This window comes from Pteropus alecto, unplaced genomic scaffold (assembly GCF_000325575.1).
Source record: "Pteropus alecto unplaced genomic scaffold, ASM32557v1 scaffold394, whole genome shotgun sequence".
Lineage (NCBI taxonomy): Eukaryota > Metazoa > Chordata > Mammalia > Chiroptera > Pteropodidae > Pteropus > Pteropus alecto.
Genome location: NW_006436007.1, coordinates 816272 through 826143, shown reverse-complemented (window position 1 = coordinate 826143; position 9872 = coordinate 816272). Strand labels below are relative to the sequence as shown.

The following is a 9872-nucleotide window of genomic DNA, read 5'->3' as shown; positions in this document are numbered from 1 at the left end:
TTGGTTATCTGATCTCACTGAGCCCTTGTTGAAAGCAGATCAGAGGAAAGAGGAAAAAGAGGCTCCCCAGGCTCATACTAGTGGCTAGTTTCCTACATTGTGGACAAAATACATTTCTAAATCCTGGTCTGAGAAACCAACTCTTTTAGATAGGATGCTTGATTGCAAGAAACAGAAACACAATTTAGACTTAAGGGGAAAAAAAGTAAAGAAGAGAGAGGTTTTGTTTTGTTTTAAAACTACTGGGGGATTCCATATTTAAAGGGTTGAGCAATCAACCTCAGAAAACAAGAACTAAGGCAGTGCTGGTCTTCAGACAAACAACAACAACAACAACAACAACATACAAAATAAGGATCCAAAGTTGCCAGCTCTTTCTTTCTTTCTTCCTCTTTCATCTCTGCTTCTCTCTACCCATTCGTTTTACTCTTTCTTTTTATAAGCCAGTGTCTTCACACAGTGGAAGATACTGACTCTAATAACAATGGATTCACAACCTCACAGCCTCAGACCAGAGAAGCTCCACAGTTCTAGTTTAAAATATTCCTGGAAAGGAATCTAATTAGCCACACTCAGCCTGAGCCACATGCCCACCATTTGGATAAGTCACTATGGCTAGAGAGGGGATTACTATAATTGTCCCAACTTGAGTTGCATCCACTCCTTTGACTAATCGCTGAACTTCAACTAAAGCTGCTGTCGAGTAGGATGGAGATGCTCTCCAAGAACCACGAGGTAGGAGGTAGAGAAGGGGGCATTGTTAACAAAAGAAGAAGGGAGGGATTTAGACAGAAAAAAAAAAAGATATCAACCTCAGTAACCACCAACAGATCATTGATTTTTATGGGACATTATGTTCTCAGTTTCAACAATTCTCCTGACAAATGAACTTCGTGAACTTACAAGTTGGGGACCGCCTATATCTGAAAAATTACTCAAGGGAAAAAAAGACAATGGTTATCGGAGAAAGTGCATCATGTCATTTGTCATCTGTTTTCCCCTTGAAGAACAGGTGTGGCTTTCCTTTGGGTTTCTGGTTGTTCCAATGAGGTTGCTTCCTTAGTTGATAGGCCAAAGCCATTGCCCTTTAGGTCAAAGCCCAAAGTGTGATTGTCAGCATTAATCAGGGCATTTAGAGTACAATCTCTCTTCCTCTCTGAGGACTGAATGAGAAAACTCTTTACTTTTAATAGAATAAAAAACCTATAGGTTATCTTGTTCAGGTCAATGTTTATTGCTCATAATATCAAAGTTTAAATTAACACCATATAAAGAGTATGTATATATACTCTTTTTTACTCTATTCTAAAATACCTGCCTTAAGGTTTACATTAGGATACTCCCCATGATAAGATTTTTGTGGTAATTATCCTTATACTATATAGACATATTTTTTCTGTTAGAAAATTACTATGTAGAAACAATATATTTTTTCTAGGTGCCAAAATATTATGAATAAATACATCTCAAAAGCCATACTATGCTTCCTTGGCCACATAACTCTGCCATGGGGCACCCGAGAACCTCATCAGTTCTGAAGAAAAACCTATAGGAAAACAATGTAAGAAAAGTTACTCAGAGATTTTTGGCAGAGAACTCTGGAAATATTTTGGAAAAGTCATCATGGAATCATTTTACAAATGTTAAAAAAATAAGAAATCAGACATGGAAAGTTTCTCGCAATGCAAAATGCAAAATTCAACAATCACAACTGAAATACAGTTCATAACTACCAGATTCTCAGCAACTTCCTACGAAAAAGCTCACAGACAAAAAAAGGTCACTTTTTTGTTTGTTTGTTTGTAAAATAAAAATGCCTTTCTCCTATGCTTTATTTTCTTTCTTTCCCCTCACTGTGGAAGAATGTAAGATTTCATAACAACAGGCATTCAGCTTGCTTTTGATTGAGTCACTTGATGCAAATGTTTCACTGTGTTTCGAAAAAGAGAATTGGGAAAGAAAATAATCTTCTTATTATTAGCATCCTTCATACACTCACTGGAGCATTTGAGGTGAGAGCACAGTCATCACAAATTGTCACGAATTTTGTCACGTTCTGTGAATTAGCCATACCATTCATTGTCAAAGCCATTGAACTAAAGAGTTTTGCACTGGAAACACTTTATCTACTCAGCATGAAACTGATCAAACTTCTTCAAATAACCTTCAGCTTTTAGGGGAACTGATGTAAGACTTGTGGCTTAGAGGAAACAGGTTATAAACCTTGACCCGTCTGTCTTCAACTTTTTAAAATGTTTCTGTGGGACACAAATGTTTTATTTTTTTAGCTGATGATGAGAAACCCCCTTAGATTTATATCTGCTCTGTTGTAAAGCTAAATTTAGCCTCATTTTGACAGTTTACTTTGGCCCTAAAGTATTTCCTTTAGACAGATACCTTTAACTGTCCAACTCATCCCACTGGCACTAATGCAGTATTAAATGGAATTAAAAATTCACAAGCTCATGTGACTATCATTTCAATTCAAAGAGAAGTTTGATCTCTGGGAACTAAATATGGACTTATTTCATAAACAAAGTTAGTGGTAACTTGTGTGACTTAATTTTAAATAATTGTCTAATGTCCATCTAGGTGTCCCCCAACTTTCAGCCAGACCTCCTGAAATTCACAATTTCAGAATCATGTTGGGAAAATCAGCAGCAAGTATCCAAAAGAATGAGTGTCTTGAAACCCAGTAATTGTGTTTTTTAAATGCAGAGAAACGGTAATTGAGTAGAATTACCATATACTAACAGCTCAGTGTCGATTTCTCATGTTTTGATCTTTTTTCTTTTTCTATAACTAGCTAAGATTGGATAGTGAAAGAAGTAAAAAAAAAAAAAAAATGACAACAAATTAGAGATCAGAAACTCTAGTTCCAGCCCTGGCACAAAGTCACCTAGAACAAATTACTTCAATTTTCTGAGATTCGATTCTCTATCTGTGTGTTATTAAATAATAGCTGCTGTAACAAACAACTGCAAAAACTTCTTTTATTATGTATTAATCAATAATTAATACATAATAAAATATATTCTGATCACAAAGTTCAACAAGGATACGCTTTATCATGTGACTTCTAAATGGCCCTTGGGATAGCACTCTGCCAAGAAGTAATTTAGGGGCCAGTCTCCTTCTATATTGTGGCTCTATTATTTTGGAATCTCTCATGTTTTGGCTCCACAGACAAGCAGAAAGAGCAAGACCTTATAGGATGACTTAGGAGCCAAATTTGGAAATGGCTCATAATATCCACATTCCACAGGCAAAAACTTCATCACATCCACAGAATGGATAACTTATATCAGTTTTAAAACTCAGTGAATTAAGTAAGTTCCCTAGATGTAAGGTGAGCTGAAAGGATAATAAATAACATTATCTTTGACACAAAATGTAAAATAAATGGGGTTAAATGAGATGTACATTTCCTTGTGAAAGTCTATAGTTCAGTAAATAAAGAGAAAATACAGATTAAGATTCAAGGAAGGCAGAACTAATAGTTGCAAAGAGTGGCATAAAACACTAGACTGTAAAACTTTGGAGAGCAAGAACTATGAGTAATATTTCTCATAATCTCCCTACATTTGCTCGCAACTTATTGGCATTTAATAATATTTGCTATTGATAATGATGGAAGCTGATAGATATGAAGGTGGAATGAAATTGGTAAAGAGCACAGTAAAGGTTGGACACTCATTAAGACAAACTTTTTTAGCTCAGCCAGTCTTGGCATGGACCAATGGGTCAATATGAAACCCAACAATCAGCTCATAAGGGAGCATCCTCCTACCCTGCTTCTGCATGAGCATCTCCACCATTTCTGTTGAAGGACCTGGGTCACATTCCCAGTCATGGCAACACAGTTGTGTATATCATAATAGTGAGACATTTTCTATGGAGAACAAAACTTCAGAGCTCCTATTTTTTTTTTTTTTTTTAGAGTTTTATATTGTGTTTATTTGTTGTTGGTGGGTTTTGTTTGTTTGTTTGTTTTGCTTTTTTTTAAATTAAAAACAAACACACCTATGGATCAAAGAGTCTTGTTTTTATAGGGAGTTTTCCAGAACCCATAAACTATCCATGAAGATAATTTTTCAAACACACAATGATTCCAACAAAATAAAACAAAGCTGTTGGACATTTGCCCTCCTTTGTCAGGGACAAAGGCGTGTCTCTCAATTATAAAACGCTTTGCTCCGGCCTAGCCTCATGACTTTAAGTTGCCTGATGATTTCTATCAGTTCTGAGGCCAATATGAGCCTGGTCTCTAAACTATCAAGGAACAGTGAAAACACTGTATTTTTCAATTAAAGTCTATTTGACAATATTTTATTAGTTTCAAGTGTACATTGTGATTCAGCATTTATATACTTTACAATGTGTTAAAAACACACCCATTCTTACACACCAACAGAGGAACAGATTAACTTCTGGGAAATTTAATAACAGCCAATACTCATTAAGTACTTATTTTGTGCCAGGCACTGTTCTATGCATTAACATAATTAATCGTACCTTTGAGAGAAATGTACTATTATTGATCTCATTTTACAGATGGAGAAACTAAGAAACAGCTAGATGATATATTTTTCTCAAGTTAAGATACTTGGAAAGAAGTATCTTAAAAGAGCCAGAATTCAAATTCTCACACTTTGAGTTCAGAGTCAAGATCTTAATTGCATCATGGATTGCCTGTGGTGACATGAAATATCACAGTCAGTCATTTCTAACAACAACAAAAACAAAACTTGAACTGAGAGAAAGGCTGTTTTTGTTTTTTTTTTTTTTCACAGAGGATGATACATCCACCCTGGAAATTAAAAGATAAAGAGTTACATTTTAGTCCACACTATTCTAAGATATATCTTCCAGTATCTGACATGTAAAGAGCTTGGTAGTCATCACTCTCATATTTATAACAAGAAAAAAACTGAACAAACTAAAACTCAACAACTCTTCTTGGACCTATTAGAAAACTGAGGTCATAGGAAAAACTGTCACCCCCAAATCTGGACAGATAGGTAACTCCAGAGAGTCACAGCTGAAATCTGCTTACCTGGAGAGCTGAAACCACCGAAACCATAAACTGGTAGAAACACTTAAATGGTAATTTTGATGAATCACTGGAGACTGAGTATGACCAGCTTGTGGGAAAGAAACTCCTGGTGGCTGCAGTCTTACAGAGGCCCCACACTTTCCTGGGCTTTACCTCAGGAAAACCACTAAGTTCTCATGGTGAAATGCCAAGAAAGATCCCCTTATGGTTCTGGCAGGAAAAGGGGAAGAGTAACAATTATGACATAGGCCTAAAGCATTCTCCATACCAAAGGCCTACTCTTCTTTAATTTTCATGGAAATATAAAACTTCACTAGAGTCTTATCCCACTTAAGATAAGAGCACTTCTGTCATTTCATGACCCTCTAGCTGTCATGCTTCATCTAAGATGAGAGAGTCGACGAAAAACATGTGAAGTCATGCGCTTCCGAGCCCACCAGGTGCCAGGTAAAACGGTCATCATGAAGTTCAACCCCTTCTGACTTAAGACTGCAGCAAAAACCGCAACCACCACTACAACGATTCCTTGCACATGCGCAAGAAGATCACGTCTGCCTGGCTCTCCAAGGAGCTGCGGCGGAAATATAATGAATGCTTCGTGCCGATTGCAAGGACGACAAGGTCCAGGTGGTTTGGGGACACTACGAAGGTCAGCAAATCGACACTGTGGTGCAGGTGTACAGAAAGAAAGCTATTATCTATATCAAATGGGCGCCACGTGAGAAACCTAACAGCACAACTGCCCATGTGGGAATTTACCCCAGCAAGGTGGTTAGTACCAGGCTGAAACTGGACAAAGAGTGGAAAAACATTCTTGAGCACAAAGCCAAATCGTGACAGGTTGGAAAAGAGAAAAACAAATACAAAGAAGATCTTATTGAGAAAATGCAAGATTAAATATAACTTCTTGTGCAACCGCAGCGTAATTGTAGATTTTCCGCTAGTGCGTGTTCCTTTGGAACTTTTCAAGATGTCTCTGGAATGTTTCATTTCCCTCCTGTTTTGTTATGGATCTGTGGCTCTGTAAGTCTGTATTTTTGCAATTAGATTTTTATTCTGTGAGTATAAATTGGAACTGTTTCCTACTAAAAAACAAAGCAATTTAATGTTAAGATTATAGAATGTTCTCCCTACACCAATAGGGCTCCAGTGTAATAACGGTAGATCGCAGCTGCTAGTTACGCAAGACAAAGACTCTGAGGAGCAGTATTTAGGAAAGTCCAAAATCAACAGGAGACACAAAAACAAGGACTCTAGATATATCTGAAAAACTGTGGACTTATAGCTATAGTAAACATTAAACACAACCCACTCCAACCCAGATTAACACAAACTTCACACTAAAGGCCTATTTAGCTCACTTCGTATCCTCTGATGCATTGTGGCAGACTTTCAATAAAAATGGCAAGACATGCTACAAGGCCAGATGAAACAGTCTGAAGGGACAGAGCAAGTACCAGAACTAGACTCGGATATGGCAGAGGTGTTGGAATTATCATACTAGGGATTTAAAATAGCTATGATTACTATGCTAAGGGCTCTAATGGAAAAAGTGGACAGAATGTAAAAACAAATGAGTAATGTAAGCAGAGAGATGGAAACGCTAAGAAACAAATCAAGAGGAAATGCCAGAAATCAAAAACACTGAAACAAAAATGCAGAGTGCCTTTGACGGGCTCATCGGTAGACAGAACATGGTTGAAGAAAGAATCAGTGAGCTTAAAGACAGAGCAATAAGAACTTCTCAAACCATCAAGAAAGTAAAAAAAAAAAAAAAAAAAAAAATCAATAATAGGAGAAAAGTTTTCCAAATCATATATCTGATAAGCGGGTTGTATCTGTTAATGAATCTGACTCCTGCTTTAAAAAACTCTATCTGTGATTTTTCAGGTCTAAGTGTAAGCAATTTCAAAGGCATTACCAGGCAGGCCGCTTGGGGAAAAGCTGACCTCCTCACGCTGGACTTGGTGCGCAGCTCATGCATTGCAGTTTCTGAAGAGAGTTGTCATCCAGGACTCGAGCCTCTTTGGCTGGTCAGGTTCATGTTCTTTGCATTCCTAGCTCCAGTGCTTTTCTTCCTAGGCCATTTTATCTGAGGCCTTGGGTAGATCTTACCAGACATCCCTGCTAAGACCTTAAGCAGGGGAGGATGGGGACACCTTAAAGACATTTTGCCCTAGTCCAACTCAGTACCCAGGACTTTCACACTCCTTGTCTTTCCTCCTCTTACTCCCCCCAAACCTAAGGTCTACACAACTGCCAGAGACTTTTGTGGGAACTTTATCAACAGTGAGAAAACCTCCTTATCCATGTATTATTCTTCTTCAAGAGAAGGGAAAAATGATCTCAAGGGAAATTTAGAGGCTGGTGGGTCTGTCATTGACATTTGGACTCTGAGGCCAAAGGCCCAGTAGGCTGGGCAACCACCTCCCCAGTCCCAAAATGCAGGGCCACAGCATGAGTCCCAGAGGTTGGGGTCGCTTTCCAGGGCAGAGGGCAGAGGAGGCAGAACCGCCAGCCAACACTGCCAGCTCCATGGGCTCAGAAGACAAAGCACTAAACCAAAGAGAATAAGTCTCAAGCCTTAAAATCTAATGGAAATTGCTCTGGTACTTCCCAGACTTGTTTAGCAACCATGACCCCTTTTTCCTTTCTATTTCTCTGTTTTGGAATAGGAATGTCTATCCTCGTGCCTGCCTCACCATTGTAATTTGGAAGCCGATAACTTATTTGCTTTCACAAGTTTACAGGTAAAGGGGAATTCTGCTCCAGAAAGAATCATAACTCAGGACTCATCTGTAACTAATTTGAATGGTTTAGATGAGGAGACTTTAGATTTAGAGTTGATACTGAAACAATGAAGGTTGTTGGAAGATTGGGATAGGGCGAACGAACTTTGCTTACGAGGAGGACATGAATTCGGGAGGTCCAGGAGACAGACTACTGTGAGTCAGAGTATATCGCCACAAAGAAGATATGTTGAAGCCCTAACTTGAGAAAGTAGCCTTTTTTGGAAACAGAGTCTGTGTGGTGGTAATCAAGTTAAAATGTAGTCTTTAAGGTGAACCATCATCCAATATGAACGCTGTCCTTCTAAAGGGGGGAAAGTTGGACACAGAGACAGACACACAGAGGGAAGATAATGTGAAGACACAAGAGAATGCCATTTACAAGCCAAGGAATGTCAATAGCTAGAATGTCAAAAGCCAAAAGCTGGAAAGTCATGGGACGGGTTCTCCCTCGCAGCCCTCGGGAGGAACCAATCCTGCAGATACCCTGATTTCGAATTGCTGGCCTCCAGAATTGTGAGACGATACACTTCTGTTGTGTAGGCCACCCATTTTGTGGTAGCTACGGAAGTCTTTGAAAACTAACACAGGTTACAGACGTGGACCTCCATAATGAAATGAATAGCATCAGAGAACAAATAAATAAACTTAAAATGAAAGTCTAATATGTTCTTACTTTTAATTGATTGCAAGGTAACTCTTTAAAGTGATAACGGCAACAAGGTACTGCAGGAGGATAGCGTGCGGGTCGCCGAAACAATGACAACAGAATAAAGGATAGGAGGGGGAACTGGGAACTCTCCATTGTAAGGACCCTGCACTACGCATGAAACGGCAGAGTATTATTCGAAAGTGGACTTAGATTACGTGAAAATGTATGTTGCAAACTCTAGGTCGAACCTTAAAAAAAAGAAATGAAATATAATTGAAGTTAAATAAAATTGAGACAAAATGGAATCATATAAAAAGCTCAATGAAAACCAGAAAAGACAGAAATAAAGGAGAAAAAAAGATAAATAAGTAAATAAGAAAGTGCCGTGAAAACAGTTATGACATCATAGATACTAATCCAACTATACCAATAAGCATTTTAAATGTGAATGCTCTAAATATAGCTATTAAAAGATAAAAATTTCAGAGAGGATTAAAAAATACTACAAAGTTATCTCCAGTTTATAAGCAACTTACTGTAAATATAAGGATTCAAATAATTCGAAAGTAAAGGAGTAAAGAAAGAAATATTATGTTAACGCTAATCAAAAGAAAACTGGACACAGCAAACTCCAGAAAAAGGGATATTACCAGAAATAAAGGGAGGTATTACAAAATGATAAGGGGTCAATTCTCCAAGAAGATACGAGAATCCTAAACAGGCATGCACCCAACAACAGTGTCAAATCACATGTGGCAAAATTTGATAAAACTGCAAGGAAAAATAGATGGATCCATTATTCTTTGGTAGAATGGAGGCCCACTAAGTCACCCCTGAATTGACACTGGTGTCTGTCTGCCAAGTATTCTCTATTTTGATGAGTGCCCTCCATCCACAAAAACATAGATTATGTGCATTAGGACGCATAATACTACGACAAATTGGATATGCAACATATCTAGTCATTGTATCTAGGCATTTTCCTCCACAGGTCATTGCTTAATTTAATAATTACACAGTGATTTCTGGCTCCTTCCTGCATGTTACTTCCCAAAAGTTGTCCTCCACAGGAAGTTGTTAGTGTCAAAATGCCATCATATTGATGACCCCAGCTGAATGCTTCTTTAATTCTCTGGAATCCATTCTAGATCTTTCATTTGAAGCAAAGGAGTAGATTTCTGCAGGCTAATATCTTTACCTTTTGCACATTGATAAATGTATCTAAAAGAAAGTATCATTCTCTTATTCTACCTTTTCTTTTTTAGCATTATTCATTTTTTAGACCTCTTTAAATCAGCAAGCTCTTCCCATTCTTTTAACTTGTTACTGATTTTCACCTCCATCCTCCTTCCAGCCTCTGAGTATACCTGGAAGG

The 9872-nt window shown here is 37.9% G+C and overlaps 1 pseudogene; it reads left to right on the top strand.

Moving 5' to 3' along the window:
* The first annotated feature begins 708 nt into the window (after nt 1-708).
* Nucleotides 709-5953, top strand: LOC102881377 (annotated as a pseudogene).
* The last annotated feature ends 3919 nt before the right edge of the window (nt 5954-9872 follow it).